General features: G+C 35.3%; 1 pseudogene; it reads left to right on the top strand.

Moving 5' to 3' along the window:
• The first annotated feature begins 5,254 nt into the window (after window positions 1-5,254).
• LOC122469087 lies at window positions 5,255-7,849 on the top strand (annotated as a pseudogene).
• Window positions 7,850-8,540: the final 691 nt, after the last annotated feature.

The following is an 8,540-nucleotide window of genomic DNA, read 5'->3' as shown; positions in this document are numbered from 1 at the left end:
AAAAAATTATTTTCGATGATCACAGGATAGTTCTTACCTAAAGAAAAAATAAGTCTTCTCCATGCTTATCCTATCCAATTTTTTCTCGTAATAGAAATAGGTCAAAATGGCTTCAGAATCCCAATTGGTGACTTGGAACTTATTCTTTTATTGCAAAATTGGAGCAACTGATATGGCAGTAGATTGTCTAGATTATCTAATCCACATGAACTTCTAATGGAAAAGAATTACCCACATTCACTAGACAGTGAATTTTCCCTGATGCTTTCTTTTTTGTATATGCTTAAAGTGAGGCACAGTAAACTCTTGAAGGACAGGAAATTATTATTTGATGATAATTACATCACTTATATAATAATACATTCAACAATTTTTATTGAGAGTCACATATTTCTAAATGCTGTGAGGGTTACTATTATGAATGAAGAAAGACATATTGATGTAAAACTTATAATCGAAAGATGTAAAATGGCAAAATGGGATGAGTTATTAATTCTACTTGAGAGTATTAAAGAAGACTTTACATTTGAAGCAATAAGAGATCTGAGTCTTGAAGACTGAGTTGGGTTTTTAAAGAACAATGAATAGAGGGTTTCTACTTATACATAACAGAAGTATATAGAACTACATAGAATATAGATTATGTATTCTAGTTGCATACATATGTAATACTGTATATATTCTAAGACTGTATAGAATATGTATAATCTATATATTCTGGTTATACATGTTTGTATTTATATGTATATACATATATATACATATATGTATACGGGAAATAAGTAGCATGTTTGTGGACTCATAAGAGATTCAGTGGGCTTGGAAATTCAGCAGACTTATGAAGAAAAGTTGTGGGAGACAGAACGGAAAGGTGGACTGAAGGAGAAGATGAATTTGTAGAAGTATTCTTCTGAATGCCATATTTATTTTGGACTTTATTTTATGAGAACTATCGTCACCTCTTGATTGTGAGAGCAAGATTTGTGTGTGCAAAGCAGTTTATATTTTAGGAATGCAGTCAGTGCCTGACTGGGTGAGGCTAGAGAGAAGTACAATCATCTATGAGGAGATAGAGACTAAAGTGATTGCCCCTGGATAATAGGGTAAGGTGAAGATATGATTAAAGGTGTTACAGGAAAATGATCAGTAGAACTTGTTGGCATATTGTACATAAGGTAAAAGAGAAAAAATAATCAAAGATGGCTCTGATGCCTGATAGATTAGATAGCTGAGGTAAGTGGCGATGTCATTTAGTGGTATGAAAAATCCAGAGGGAAGAACACATTGGCAAGTGTTTTTGTGCTGTGTTCAAGTATATCTATCTAACATGAAGTTTGACTTTTTAAAAGTGAAGTTGTTCTGGGTGTTGGTAAAAGTTCATGTTGTGTCTCTGTGTTTGGGTTTCTGGAGAATGGTAGTGATACACGTTTTCAGAAAAAAGTTCAGGGTGTCAAATGCATCATAAATACTGAGTTCATGAATTTATTTATAAGATGATAGCAGGAGATAGGCTGGAAACTTTTTCCTAGGCAATGATTTTTGAAATTTCTACCTTTGAGTCATATCCTCTAAGTTCATATTTCTCAAAGCTTGGCCACTAGGGCAGCAAACACTGGCAATGTGGATCTTATTCAAGATACAACATCTTAGACCCCACCCATTACTATTAAGTCAGAAATGCTGGGCATCTGGAGGCCAGAATCTATTTTAAGAATCCCACCACGTGATTTTGATTCACACTAAAGAATTTGAACCTTGGTTTCACATTGGGACCATCTGGAGATCTTTAAAATGTTCTGACGCCTTGGACCACCTTTAGTGATTCTGATATAGTCAGATGTAAGGCCTGGGCAAAGGGCTGGAGATTTTGAAAGTCTCTCAGGTGATTCTACTGTGCAGCTTGGGCTGAAATCTGTATTTCTAAAGAGTAACAATAAAGAAATACCAAGAGGAATGTTTCTCAGACTTTAAAAGTGCAAACCAATCATCTTCAAAATGCAGAATCTAATACAGTGGGTCTGAGTGCAGCCTGTAAGTACATTTCTAGTCAGCTTTTCTGTGAGCTTGACCACAGACCACACTTCAAAGAGCAAAGCACCAGAGCACAGTCATCAGGCATGTATGATACCTCTCCTACAGATATGAAAAAACAAGGGATTAGTAGCTGGGGATGATTTGTCTGGCCTGGGAATTGGTTGCTCAAGAAAAGAGATTGGAGGTGAGAGTAGGAACCAATCAAATTTATACACATACTTAATTCTTAAATTACTTTTAGATCAAGTTGTCCAAAAGCACAAGTGCTTCTTTAAAAGACTAATCCTTTAAATTAAAATATCGGACAAAGCTAACCTGAAGGGGTCAAAGTTAAATTTTTGCAGGTAGGCTCCAAGAGACTCATTGGATTATCTTGGATTATCTTATTCCTAATTTTTTCTTTTCTTTTCTTTTCTTTTCTTTTCTTTTCGAGAGAAAGAGAGCATGAGTGGGAGAGGGGCAAAGGAAGAGGGAGAGAGAGAATCTCAAGCAGGCTCCACACCTAGTGCAGAACCCAATGTGGGGCTCCATCTAATGACCATGAGATCATGACCTGAACTAAAATCAAGAGTCAAACACTTAACAGACTGAGCCACCTTCGTGCCCCTGGATTTTCTTATTTCTGCCATGTTTTTCTGGAGAGGACAAGAGTGTAATTTTCTGATATAACTTTGACAGTCCTATTAACTATTATTCTGGAAGGATTAACCTACATGGGCTCATATCAATCCAGTCACATGTCAATGGGAAAGTAATTTCCATTTGTGTGTCCTATTAGTAAAAGTCAACCTCTAATTTTGGAATTTTAAAACCATGGGGAAAAAGATCCCTAAAGGGAATTATGTAGTCTTCCTTTTGTTGTTTTTGCCATTTTTCAAATAAATGTGCCTTTATGGATTTAATGAAAATTCAGTTTAAAATGTGGTTGAAGAAACCAACTTAGCTGCCCCCTTTTACTAATGACAGTAGTCAAATCATTACTTGTCTAACTGGGCTCAGCAATGTCCTAATTAGCAAAGGGTTGATCTGAGCCTGAGGTGACAGCTTACCCTTTGGCTCTTGAATTCTAGCTGCTTCTTCATTAATCAAAAGTAAAAATAATCACAAAAGTTAGAATGATTAAACAAGACCTCTGCCTTTCCGTTGAATCTTTAGGCTTCTGGTGTTAGAAAAAATGGACATTTTTTTCTTGTAAACTGCATTCTAGACTTTTTAATTGATTAGTGAATGAGTGAAATTATCTTGGATGGGAAAAGTATGAGAGATTTAATAACAGTAGTTAGTCAATATTAAAGGGAAATGGGTCAGAATGGAGTTAGATACCATACATTCCTACTATGAATTAACCCCCATTTTCCCGAGGGGACGATTCAAAAGGAGTTTTTTAAATTATGTATATAAAATGATTAAATATCAACTTTTAATATTTAATTTGTTAAATTATGAAGTATAGTCAAAATCACAAGTTATATAATTACATTTTAATATAGAAATACACTTTTTCACATTTCTTGAAAATAGTTTAGTCAAGCTTTCCATGTGCATCTTCTAAAACAGTCTTATGGTCATTAGAGTTCCTTGTTGAATCCTCTAATGCATTTGTTGAGAGCACATTATTTTATTGGTCCACATTTTTTTTTTAGCTAAGACCCCTTTTGGATCTGTATATGATGTTCTCACTGGAAAATTTATCCTAAAAGTATACAGTCAAAAAATATGAGTACATTTGGTTTTTATATTGTCCTATGTGTATATGCATTCATGATTTCTCCAACACAACCATTTTCTGCTTTGCTTTTTAAGAAAATTTTAAAAGGTTTATTTACAATCAAATCCTTGCAGTTGTGAAGTCATACACACTAGAATAATGAAGAAATCTGTAGTATCAAAATTGTTTCTTGCTTTCTCACCAACTAATTAATCACTGCATACTAGTACTGACCTGTGTGGTTTCAGACTAATGTGTCTTTTTCCTAAATAGTACTTGATTAGTCAGAATTTAGGGAACTGAGAGAGGACCAGCAATAAGTAGACTTTGTAAGACTTGGATATAAAGTAACTATATGCTGTTGTCTGAGGGTTAATATTTTAGGAGGAAAAAAAAAACCCTTTGTCTTATATTTGAACATACCCAGAAATAATGATGTTTAGTTCATAGAAATTGTTTTAAAGCAAATTCATACTAATTATCATTTCTTCTGAATTCTACATTCAATTTTATTTTTATTTGTATCTGAAACTGATTATGATTAATAAAATATTATACAACTTAGTAAATTTTCCAAAGGTGTTCATGTATTGTATAAAAAGTGAAATACACACTATATACTTTCTTTTACGAGATTGAGGTCTCTGTGGAATATATTTCTCCTTTTGCTAAAAGATCTTTTTCCTGGGAGAACAAATTACTTGGGTTGGTATCTGGAAGCAAAATTCAGTACTAATTTAATCCTAAAAGGAACTAATTTTCCCTTTAAATTTGTGACTTCTAAATTTGATCCCACTTAAAAAAGTTGTGCTTACCTGTATATTAGCCAACTTTTGTGAATGTCAGCAACAAAATTGCATCACTTTCCACAATGCACATTTTTTTATTGTTGTGGGTATAATTTGAAGGTTGTTCTCTACTGGGTTCTACTGGGTTCGGCCCAGGTCCATGAGTCCTCTCGTTCCTGGATCCCTTCTGAATGAGGAGCCACCATCTGTAACATGATGTTCTCATGGCAAAGAACAACTTCTCAGGTGGGACAGAACCAATCCAGGCAAAACATTTAAAACTTCTACTTGGGAGTACTTGGGTGGCTGTGGCTTAGTTGGTTGAGCTCAGACTCTTGATCTCAGCTCAAGTCTTGATCTCAGGGTCCTGAGTTCAAACCCTGCATTGGGTTCTACTTAAAAAACAAAACAAAACAAACAAAAACAGTAAAAAAATAAAACTTTTACTTGAACAAATGTATATCACATCCCCTCACACTCCATAGACCAAAGCAAGTCATGTTACTAAACCAATGTCAGTGTGGCAAGAGGATATATTCCCTGCCAGTGGGGAAGCATGACAAAGTTGGGGAGGGGACAAATAATTCTGAGCAAATAATGCAATCTACTACTGATAATCACTTTGGTGACTGTCTTGTAATTTGTAACACTTACTTAAACATCATTAGAACTAGAATCAATGTCAGCAAGTGTGAAGGACACATATTGCTTTTAGTTACCTACAATGGCCATGAAATTAGATGAAGATCAATCATGTGAAAGTTGAGAGAAGTTATTCACTATGTTTTCTAATGGACTTTTAGTTTCTAATGATGCTAATAATAATTTCCATTATGCTTTTTAAACTTCTCAGAATAATTTTCATTTTTAAGTCCTATTTGAGAGTTTTTTCCTCTCTGTACCATTCCTGTCAGTGCAGCATCCAAGTCTGGTTCTGTTCCAACTCTTCCAGAGATTCTAGGAGATATTTAATTTCCTTTAGTATTTCTGCTAAACTAGCTAGACTAAACTCTTTTCTATATATATCCTATGAAGTGGATATGTATCCTCAAGAAGTTAATATGTAAGAAAGTACCTAGCGTATGGTATGCATTTAAAACAGTCACATTCCTTCTCAGTCCTATTTCATTTTGAAAATGTTGAAATATTTGTTAATTTAAAACATTACTCTATTGATTTTTTTTGTCCTGATACTCTCAAATTCTTAAGAACTGCTTACCCTAATTTTTCACATTGTTTCTGAAAGCCTGGGGGTGGTAATAAACATAAGATGAAAAGCAGTTTTTCCAGCATTTTCTGAAGATGCTTCTAAATCAATCATCTGTCCCAGACTATCAGAAGAAATGCAGATTTAAAATAAGCTGCTTCACTGTCCCCATAAGTTTGCTTTTATTTTTTTTTTAATTTTTTTTCCCATAAGTATACTTTTATATATGACATCCATGTTTCATGTTTTGGTTCACAAAAACACGTTATCCTTGGAGCTGTTGGGTTAGGAACATAAGAAGTGTCATACCAGGAGGGGGCATGGAAGATCTGAGCCCTTTTGCTCTACAATGCCCTATGTATCTCTTTCATGTGGCTGTTCTTGAGTTATATCCTTTTATAATAAACTGGTCATCTAGTTTTAGGTCCTGCTACCAGGTGGTGTGTCTTTTTAGGAAACTTGACAGAAGAATTATAAGAATTTTGAAAGCACAGTTGATGATGATTACACATTTGTCATCAAGACAGACTTTGAAAATTTAGGGCTCATACATCTCATTAGATCACCTTTTCATGAAGCACATATGCATGGATTTTTCATGGATGTAAGACTGTCACAGGTAAAATTGATGGTAAAGCCATTTGCTTATGAAGAATATAGGAAAGGTAAGATCTGACAGAAGACAGACCATTTGCACAGAGTCCACTTAAGGAAATTGCCAAAAGTTAACAAAGAGCTGGCACTTAATAATTGAGGGAGAGGAAGCGAAGGAAAATCTGCATGGAAAAAAAAAATTAAGAGCCTTTCTAATATTCTCATCAATGACTGGCTTAAAATTGTTTGAGAACACTGCCTTCAAAGCAGATACAAAGAGTAAAGAATTAAAGCTTTTGAATCCAGTTGTTTAAAAAATTAGTGAAGGAAGAAGACTCTTAGAGCAATAAATATTTTATGAAAAAGAAGAGGAGGAAGAACTGAAAGGAAAACTGAGTGAGGCAGAAAGTTCTAAGATCTCAGACGATAAAAAAAAAAAAAATGGGTTGAAAAGGTCAGGAAACAACAGGCTTCTCCACCAGGAGGAGAAAGCAGCAGGAAGGACTTAGGGAGAACCAGCAGACAGTCCTCAAGCCCCAGTTTTATGATGTCAAAACAGGAGAACTCAGAAGCTTCAAAGATTCTGTCACAAAGCAGAAGCTGATGAATAAAACCCTTGAAGATCACTTGAAATTTGAAGCAAAAAATGGGGCATTGAGTGTATCAGAAGCTAGGGCTGGCAGCAAACAATTGACATTCATGTTAAAAAGTTCTGAACAGTGGAATCAACAGGAGGCTGAGAAGGTGCACCAAGAGAGGGAAACATTTTGTCGTTCAGCAGTCACCTGAAGTCAAGGCACAGAAGAGGACTGCTGTTTCGCTGAATTTGGAAACAATCCTAATTCTGATTTGGAAGAAGCACTTCTACTCCAAATTGGTTATCATTAGAGTACCTTAAACCCAGACAGGGGAATGCACATTTTGAAAATTTTATGTAAATACTTTTTTTTTTTTTGAGAGAGAGAGAGAGAGAGAGAGAGAGAGAGAAAGTGCAAGTGAGCAAGGGGCAGACAGAGAGAGAGAAAGAAAGAGAGAGAGAGAAGCTGGGCTCACCTAGGGCTCATGTGTTTACAGGAAACAGGGCTGGAACTCACCCAAAGCAGGACACTGACTCACCCAATATGGGACTCAAACTCACCAATTGTGAGATCATGACCTGAGCCTAAGTCAGATGCTTAATGACTGAGCCACCCAGGCACCCTATGTAAATTCTTGATACATCTACACAGGAAAAGATTTGATAACTTGTGCCTGCAGGGGTAGGACTTTGAAACTAGGCCTCCACCAACTGGTCAATACATGGCCCCAGGGTGCTTTTCATACATTGTTGCTTCTCATTAACATTGGCCTTTTACCCCTGATTTTAATCAGGTAAACCAGGTTGTTTTAATATTGTGAAATGTGTACCATAAAACAAAAGGTTATCCTGTGCTAAAAATGAAGATTGATCTTCTTCTGGGAACTTTTTTTGCTTATAATACCTGCTGCCATTTATGATTAAAGCATTCAGAAATACCATTCCTGTCTTATATAGTATATATATTGCTATGTTTGTGTTTATAAATATATGCTGATAGATTTGTTACTTGTGTGTGTTAGGGATTTTTTAAAATGTGTATGTTATACCAAGAGAATATAATTTAATGGCAATACTGGAAGCAAGAAGTGGAAACTACTAGTTATTCTTCTAATTTTTCAAAAGATTAAATACGGATTTTTATCTGTTTCTTAAGTTTAATTAAAGACAACTGGCTGGAGAAGACATTACAAAAAACCTTCATTTGAACAACAATACACTACCCTTAAATATCACTGCTTCAGTTGATTTAACTTCAAAATCTATCACCCTGTTAATTATCTGGATAGATTTGGCATTTGGCTTATCTGGTTGACATTATTTATGTCATTCCTGAAGCTGAATGTTTAAGAGGGCCATGGACACAAATACAGAAGAATTATTATGCAGCCAGGATATCTGTCCTCCCTGTGAGAGCCTCCAAAGTGGGTTGTGTTAATTCAATGACCCAGGTTGGCTATGTGGAAGAGAAAGGAAGTAGGGAGAAATGACAGGATAACGGGATCTATAGGGACTCTGGTCCTCAGGTATTCTCTTTAGCGTGCAAATAATAGACATTTATTTTTACAATTAAAAACTTGGGCACCTGGGTGGCTTAGTCAGTTGAGCATCCGACTCTTGATCTCAGCTCAG

The sequence above is a fragment of the Prionailurus bengalensis genome, chromosome B1 (assembly GCF_016509475.1).
Source record: "Prionailurus bengalensis isolate Pbe53 chromosome B1, Fcat_Pben_1.1_paternal_pri, whole genome shotgun sequence".
Classification (NCBI taxonomy): Eukaryota; Metazoa; Chordata; class Mammalia; order Carnivora; family Felidae; genus Prionailurus; species Prionailurus bengalensis.
This window is presented reverse-complemented; position numbering and strand designations above follow the sequence as displayed.